The following is an 8,847-nucleotide window of genomic DNA, read 5'->3' on the forward strand; positions in this document are numbered from 1 at the left end:
CCTCATCCCAAAATTGAGAATAATTATAGTACCTCTGCCACAGGATTAAACACAATAAAATAAGCAAAAGGCTTTAAACTATACTTGAAATAAAATGCTTAATAAAATCTCCCTCTCTAGACTACAAAGGCCCCAATGTCAGAACCCAGAGAGAGGGAGAGAGAGTGTATGTGTGTGGTCAATCAATGTTGAGTTGATTGTCCTAGACCAGATCTGCTGTTTCCTTTTTCTTTCCCATAACTGGCAAGAAATCTGTCCCAACTACCATTTTCTGCATCACAACTCTCTTGGATCTGCCCTAAATTATCTTTAAAATGGTCTTTTCCCCCCTAGTTGGACATATTTCAAAATGATCTACTTCTAGCAGCCCCAGCTGCTGGCTGTGAGAAGGAAAAGCCCAGATTACAGCAGACTTCCTTCTCTTTGGATATGTTCACTCTACTAGGAAAATTTACATCTACTCCTGAAACCCCAAATTTCTTTTTCTTTCTTCCTCTTCTCCATCTCCATCTCCTTCCTGTTCCTCTTCTTCTCCTTCCTCCTCCCCTTCTTCTCCTCTTCTTCTCCCTCTCCCTCTCCTTCTTCTTCCTCTTCTCCACCTCTCTGCCCCCATCTTCTCCAATGCTGCTGCTGGTCAGAATTACTGAAGTAGGGAGAGTTACCTGTGGGGACACAAAGGTGAATACAACAATCATTTCTCACAGGAGGCAAAGTGTTATTTCTCGTGGCAGCATTTCCTAGTGTTCCTTATACACCTAGGAGGACTTCATAGCTGTTACACACACACACAGTGGTCCCATAGTTAGATAACTGTATTATGGAAGACTTAGTTCCATACAGGAAAAGGTTTCTGTAGAAGTTCTCAGAGCTTTTGTTAAGGTAATATGCATTGTCACTGTCTGAGAGGTAAAGGGAATATGCAGCCTTCCTCAAACTTAGTTGACCGCTCCCCTGCCCGCACCCCACATACACACCTAGCATCACACTGAAACTGAACTGGACAGGCCTCACTGTTGCTTGTCTTTTACTTTTGTTTATAGTTTCTTTTGTCATGCAAAAGTTCAAAATGTTGATGTTGTAAAGTTTACCTGTTATTTCCTTTATGGTTTTCACCATAAAATCTCCTTTTAAAAAATCCTTCCCTGTCTCAGATTCATAAAGATATTCTCTTTGTATCTTCTTCTAAAACATTAAAAAATGTTTTTCACGTTTAGGCCCATCAGTGATCTGTTTATATGCATGCCAAACCAATTGTTTCGTCATCACCGATATACAATGCGAATAGTATCAGAGGCTAAATTTCTGTGTGTGTGTGTGTGTGTGTGTGTGTGTGTGTGTGTAGGCCTGTGGCTCAGTTAGGATAAGATTTAGTTGCTTCTACAAGATAGAAGCTTCTTTCTTTCGCACATTATCCAGATAGGCAGTCTCGGTGATGTGACATTGTGTCCACACCTCCTATGTTGCTTTGCTTTGAAAAGCCCTGACCTCATGGTCCCATGTGGTGAAATCAGCATTCCAGACAGCAGGAGGGAATGAAGGTAATAAAGAGAAAATGAGCAAACACTCTCAGATGGTTCCAGAAACTGCCACATGGCACGTCTGCTTATATCCTATTGGCCACAGCTGAGAAATGGGGTCTTTATTTTGGCCACCATGTGAAAAGCTAAAAATTCCGTAAAATGTTAGAAGAGTAGACATTGGGAGATAGTAGCAATCTCTGCTATAGTCTGTTTTTGAACGATTTATTCTGTTCAGTAAGATGCCTGAATTTTTTTTCTAATGCTTTAATTTTTTAATTTATTTACTAGAAAATTAAAATATTAAAAAATGACAAGCAAGGAAATAATCAGCTATATACACCTTTCAGAATCGACCACAGAAATGACCATTACGTTACATCATTCCAGAAAGCTCTCTATGCATATTTACAGACAGGAGAAAATATCATAGAGATATTTTGTAAGAATTGGACAATAATACAGGTGCCATTTTAATTAAAAGTATTAAATTTAATTTTACTTGAATTTAAAAGTTGAAGTGAAACTGAAGGAATAGTTGAACTTCAAGTAATGCTTCTTGACCACAAGAGATATTACTTCCTAAAAGATACCTCTGAGGGTAAACAAAAATTGTGAAAAACATGAAGAAGTTGGAGTCAATTCTTTAAAATTATGCATTTTAATTGCATGTTTGGGTATGTGTGTGTGCATTAGCTCTCATGATTCTTTCCATCTTTCCACCTCCCTTGACCCTGCCTCCTCACTTTTGTTACTTATTATTGTTACATTGTCCAAATTTATGATAATCATATTCTGGGGGAGTTCCCTGGTGGTTCAGCAGTTAAGACTCCGCACTCCCAGTGCAGGGGGCCAAGGTTCCATCCCTGGTCAGGGGCCTAGATCCCGCATGCCGCAACTAAAGGTCCCGCATGCCGCAATGAAGGTCCTGCACACTGCAACTAAGACTCGGCTCAGCCAAATAAATAAATAAACATTAAAAGAAAATAATCAGGGACTTCCCTGGTGGCGCAGTGGTTGAGAATGCATCTGCCAGTTCAGGGGACACGGGTTCAATCCCTGGTCTGGGAGGATCCCACGTGCTGCGGAGTAACTAATCCCATGTGCCACAACTACAGAGCCTGTGTTCTAGAGCCGGCGCCACAACTACTGAAGCCCGCGTGCCTAGAGCCCGTGCTCCACAACAAGAGAAGCCACCGCAATGAGAGATCCGCACGCTGCAGCAGGGAGTGGCCCCCCGCTCACCACAACTAGAGAGGGCCCATGCGCAGCAAGGAAGACCCAACACAGCCAAAAATAAATAAAATAAATTTAAAAGAAAAAGAAAAAGAAAATAATCATATTCTGTCCTAGTTTCTTGGTATACATTCCAGGCTTAATAAATTCGATGCTCATCTCTGGTCCTTCTATCAAGGATTCTCCATTTGCAAGGTCTTTATTTCAATTCTTCTCTTAATGGGCTGAATTTCATTGTTCAGCTGTTTTCTCAAGAAGCGTTTTGGATGTTTAAGCACGTCTGTCTGTTGCGTTTACACTGGAACCATATCTTGGCTGGATAAAATATACTTGGGTCTCACCTTCTTTCCCATAGAATGTGGTAGGTTTTCCTCCTTTTTCTTCTGGGAAGAAGTCTGAGGCCAGCCTAAATTTTCCCCATTGTGGGTGGCCTTTTTTTCCTACTTGTATGTCTAAAGAAGTCACTCTTCATCTTTTTTTTTTTTTTTTTTTTCAGTTCAATAACTTAACTAAAACATAGCTTAGTAATTAGCATTCTGAACAAAGCTGTTCTGGAACATAATGTCTTTCAACCCGCAGTTTTAGTTTTGCTTCTTCTGCATTAAACATCTTTTTTAGCTCTATTTTTGGTTTCTCTTCTTCAGGGACATCAATTAATCCTTATATTGGATCATCTTTGTCTGTATTCCATTTCTATTAATTCTGTTTCTTAAACTCTTTACCTTGTTTAGCTGCCCCAATTCAGTAATTTGAGCTTCAGTGGGGTCACTTCTCTTTCTTGTTAGTTCTTATGTGTTTATTTGTTCTACAGTGATGTTCTTTTTGTCCTCCGTTTGTTTCCTCTCCATCCAGTCTCTTGTTTCATCATCCCATCTTTGAGCCTCCAATTTAATAAATTCATGTTCTTATTAAGTTGCTTTATATATGAAGCAGTTGTAAGAAATTTCCTTTTGTGGGGGAGGGGAGGAGCCCTTGTCTTTTGCCCACCGTTTTCCCTTTATTTATCATTTATAATTTGCTGCCGTGTGTTTGCATCCATTTCTTTTCGTCTTGGTTTGCTGGCTCTGCCCAGAACTCCTTTATGCTGCTATAACATGATGGCTGGTGAGGGGTGCTTACTGACCATCTACCCAGGTTTGAGACGAGTCTGTTTCTCCCTCTGACCTAAGCTGGGGATTTAGAGCTGGCACCCTTTTTGGTAGTCTGAATGGGAGGAGGGGAAAGAGGAGCACTCGGCCAAAGCAGGGTGCAGTCTTTGCTGGAACAGCTGTGCATGCTCCTGTCCTGAGGTTCTGATTAATACCCAGCACAAGGCTCATGTCACCTGATTGGGGATGGAGAGCGGGACACCATACACCTTTTCCAAGGAAGGAGGATAACTCAGGCTTTGGATCAGTTTCTCAAGTTGGAGTGTTATTCTGGAGACTTCATTTCCATTGGCTGAGTCAGCTCCATGGATCACGCTCTCAGCTTCCCTCATTTCTCCCCAGCACACTTGGTAATACTGCTCATTCAGAAAAGGAAGAATATAAGCGCATGACTCATATCTGTTTCTTTTCAGATTCAGGAGCACTGGGGAGGATGTTCAAGATTTTGTCAATCTCTGAGCGTTGAGGACAGGGTAGAGAGCAGAGATGTGCTGTGCCACTCCTTGCCACTCCAAAATCTTCTGTATTTTTCTTTGGATGCCAAATTTGAGGTTTACTGTATGGGTGCTGATAGTAAATTTCCCCTGTGATTTTTATCTACTTTATTTTATTTTGTAAGGAATTGCAAAAGAAAAATCCTGTAGGGAGGGCTTCCCTGGTGGCGCAGTGGTTGAGAGTCCGTCTGCCGATGCAGGAGACACGGGTTCGTGCCCCAGTCCGGGAAGATCCCACATGCCGCGGTGCGGCTGGGCCCGTGAGCCATGGCCGCTGAGCCTGCACGTCCGGAGCCTGTGCTCCGCAACGGGAGAGGCCACAACGGTGAGAGGCCCGCGTACTGCAAAAAAAAAGAAAAAAGAAAAAAAAAGAAAAACCCTGTAGGGAGGATTTCATTCACTGTCTGCATCTAGAAGTGCCCCTACACATTTTTAAAGCAGCATTGGCCATCTCTGGCTTTCACATCTGACTCGTGATCAAGGTCTGTGAAATGATCCAAAGCAAGAGCATCCAAGGAGCCTCCTGGGTCTTAGGCACTGAGTTCACAAGTCCCAGGTTGTCCCACTCAGGCAGGCAAACTCTCCCATTTTGCAAAACATGACTCTTAAAAGCCAGATTTAGGAATTATAGTCAAATGGCAGTACTGCCAGGTTGAGGCCTAGACCAGGAGTCCTGGCCTGATGGAAAAGGTCTCCCAGAGAGAAGGAACCATGTTCCAATTTCTTCTAGGAAACCGGCCAGAGTTCGCACCAAGGCTGGATGCAGGAGCTGTGTGGCACAGGGAGAACAACCAGCAGAAAGCAGCCCTTCCCTGGCCTCATGGGTTTCCGGCTGTCCTCTGCCTCGAGCTCCACAGTGGAGACTGCATGCTGCAGACGGGACAGGAAGCAGGTCAAAACTTAGGCCTCCCGGCCTTCCACCAGAGCATGTGGCATGGATGTCTCATACACAAAGTACTAGGAATGCCTTCGATAGCGCTGGAGATGGGAATCTCTGCCTTTTAAAACAGAAGAGCCTCCGTAGCACATGAGTCCCTGGGTCCCCTGAGAGAGCCCCAAGACCATGGCTCCCAGGAACACATCCTGGGAGGTTTTGTAGAGCTTGAAGCTTATAGAATTTGTAAGGCTTTCTTTGAGAAAAAGAATACACAATTATAAATACAAGATTGGGTATGGAAGTAATTATTTATTTAGAATGAGAAAAGAACAGGACTTGTAAGGACCCATGCAAGTGAGAGGCCTGGAATCTTAAGCTTCATGTGTTTCAGGAGGTCCAGGGTGTCCTTAGTAAACGGGCCACAGAGACACCCATGGGTGCCTAGTCCCTGAGTCTACAGGGACTTCTGAAGCAACCCCCATGGCCCAGAGCTGCCCAATGCAGAGGAAACCCCACTCCAAACCTGGCCTGGAGGGCCCAAAGAAAGGGGTTGATACCAACTTTACAAGGGACTCCATGTGTCTTGTCAGAAGATCCTGCCCATGGCTCTGCCCCCAGCCCACCCCCTCCCCCCAATAGGCACAGGTCGCCCTACGGTGGTAGGATTTCAGCTCCTCCAAGGTGGTTGTGATCAAAAAGAATTATCTGGGGAAAAAAGGTGTGGACCGTCCAGCAACTAGAGAGCTACAACCTATACAAATGGAAGACTTAAGATACTCACAGATGGAGAGGCCAGGTGATGTGCAGCTGGTGGCCAGACCATTTCAGCATGTTCTCCATCCCTGCAGCCATGAACAGGTTGGATACAAGCAGGTGAGAGGCAGCTCCACATGGTGACAAGCTAGGCAGAGATGAGGAAGTTAAAATGTTTTCCTGTTTTGGAAAAATATGACTTTCAAAGACCATGTGGGAAGTGGAGAGAGAAAGAATGCTTCACTCTGGCCAAGGTGCCAAAGGAAGCCTTCAGGAAAGGAGACAGTTAACGCAGGAGAAGCAAATGGCAGGGCATGCCTTAAAGTGGGAGAGGTCTGCAGAGCAATAGTTTTCAAACTGGGCCCAGAGGGACCATGAGGAAAGTGGGGAAGAGAAGGGCTCTAGCCCCTCCCCTAAATGGCGCCATTCTATCTGGTTTATATTTTGGGTTTTCGGTTCAACAAAGGATCCTTCTGCAGCTAAAAATAAGTCTGAAAACCACATCTCTGGGGGGATTTTATTCAGAAAGACAAAATGGGTCTAGGAAAGGCTGCTGGTGGTGGGATCCAAGGAAACAATTGAGTATAAGTTAAGATAGCTGAGAAGTAGAGTTTTACCTGGAACCAAGGGATTGGCCAGGGAGATTGGAAAAATGAATCCAAAGGAGCTGAGAGAAATCACTATACCTTGAATTAGGAGTAGAAAGAAGAGTAAATTAGTGATAAAGAAAACACACACAGAAGGATGGGGCCAGCTGACTGAGGAATGAAAATAGAGAGGACAAAGTACTTGATTAATGCATAGAACCTAATCCAGATGAACCGATGACCAAGAGGCCAAGGCCCCATCACTCAGCTGTTTGGTTCCAACTGCTGTTTTACTAGGTATTCATACCCTACTTGCAGGGTGGGGCAGGTTGGGGTGCAGGGAGGGGACAAGACAGAAGATTTTAAGAAAGCAGGCAAAGGTTTAAGGGGATACTCCTCCAATCCGTTCCATTGCTCTTATCTTTTGTCAGGAAGAAAATCTTTCCCAGATGGCCCCCTAAAAACTCCCCCTGGGGTCTCACTGACCCCAGAAATGAGTCACATAGCCACACAGAGGTTTGGGGATTGCCAAAGGTTGGCTCACACTAATGTAATACGTGTTGGCTGTATTGTTGGGAATTTAAATCTGCTGTAGAAGGCAAGAAAAACAACAACAACAAAAACCATGCAAAATTCGTAAGATCTGTTAAGTACAGATAGTAAGTTGGTAACTTGTGAGACATGCTAGACATAGAATAAATGAAACATGGAGGTTGAACATAGATAAGAAGGATACAAGAACACAAGAGTGTTATTTGTAGATAGAAAGGCATGGAAAAAGCAAGTTATAAGGTAAGGATCATGTTAATTCCAGATTGACAGCTGTCATCCCCAAATGAGCCCCCTTGGTGACGCCCATTATGATCCCATTCTGGCTCCCCGTGTGCTCTTCCCCGGCTGCCCAGAGGGTCATCCGCGTGCTATGGTTGTAGCCAGGGGTACTTGCCTGTGTTTCTCTGGTAGAGCATGTGTTGGCTCCAGGCACCTTTGTTCAATCTCAACTCTGGTTCTCATAACCACACCGTCAGTGGGGAAGGATGCTGGGGGAGAGAGAGAGAAGATGTGAACACTGTGGAACACAGGATTCAGACAGTGTGCTCCTTCCACTCCGCATACACCGTACCCTAAGTGAATTCACCTACCCCACTTCTTTCCCCTTGTTTATTACTGCAAGCTTTAAATTGCTTTCTTAAGCTGGGTAATTTGACCATCTTAAATTGGTCTATGAGCCCTTCTGTTCATGACCTCTGGACAGCTCGCCCAAGAGAGCACTTGGAAGCTGTACGGAGTCAAGATAATTTCCCACGTGACAAACAATAATGATTCATCCCCTAGTGCCGGGGGCATTGCTAGCTAAACAACATTGTAGTCCTGTTAGAAAGAAGGGGAGAATGGCTAAAGTCGGATGTCTGCAGTCACAAGAGTTCACTTAGCCTGGCCTCTTCTGACTCTAGGTCAGATACACAGAGTTCATTTGAGGTAGAGTCCATTCTTCTGATAAATTGCAGATACCGGGCCTTTATAATGCATTGTCATCTATGAAATCCTCTTGGAGGGAAGGACTGGTTCACCTCTCAGGGTCCTGCTGGTCCAGGCTATTAAGATTTTATAAGTTCCTAGACTGGCTAAATACTGAGGTCATTTCATCATTCACACAATAAAGATTCCCTGAGCACTTCCTGTGCGCCATGGGCATGAGGATAATCAGGCACAATTACTGTCTCCCAGAGTTCAGAGTTCAATAGGAAAGCAAACATAAAAAGTGTTTATGAAGATAATATACAGCCGAACTTCTCCACCCCTTTAAGAACCTGCCCTCAGCAAAGCAAAACGTGCTGGAAGTCCAATAAAAGGCAAAAGCACAAGCATCGTGAAGCCCAAAGCCTGTGCCACCTCGTGCCAGCAACATGCTCCAGTTTCTCACTGCCAACCTCCGCCTTGTTCCCATTTATATTTGTCTCGCTCACCTGGCTTGCCCATTGTGATGTGCACATTAGTTTTCTGTTGTCCTCCAGGACCCTGTGTCCTGGCTAACGCCATTGTTCCTGCTCTCCTTGGCTTGGCAATCCTACTGAAGGCCTGCTAGTGGACACCTGATGGCTCAGTCTGGCTCCTGCCCTCCCAGCATGCTCTCTGCCTGGGCAGATACTGCACCCTCAACCCAGGCTTCCTAATGGGACTCTCGGTACCCCATGCCAGGGATCCAGAGGAGGATGCGAGGACGGAGAGGGAAGG

The sequence above is a fragment of the Stenella coeruleoalba genome (assembly GCF_951394435.1).
Source record: "Stenella coeruleoalba genome assembly, chromosome: 3".
Lineage (NCBI taxonomy): Eukaryota > Metazoa > Chordata > Mammalia > Artiodactyla > Delphinidae > Stenella > Stenella coeruleoalba.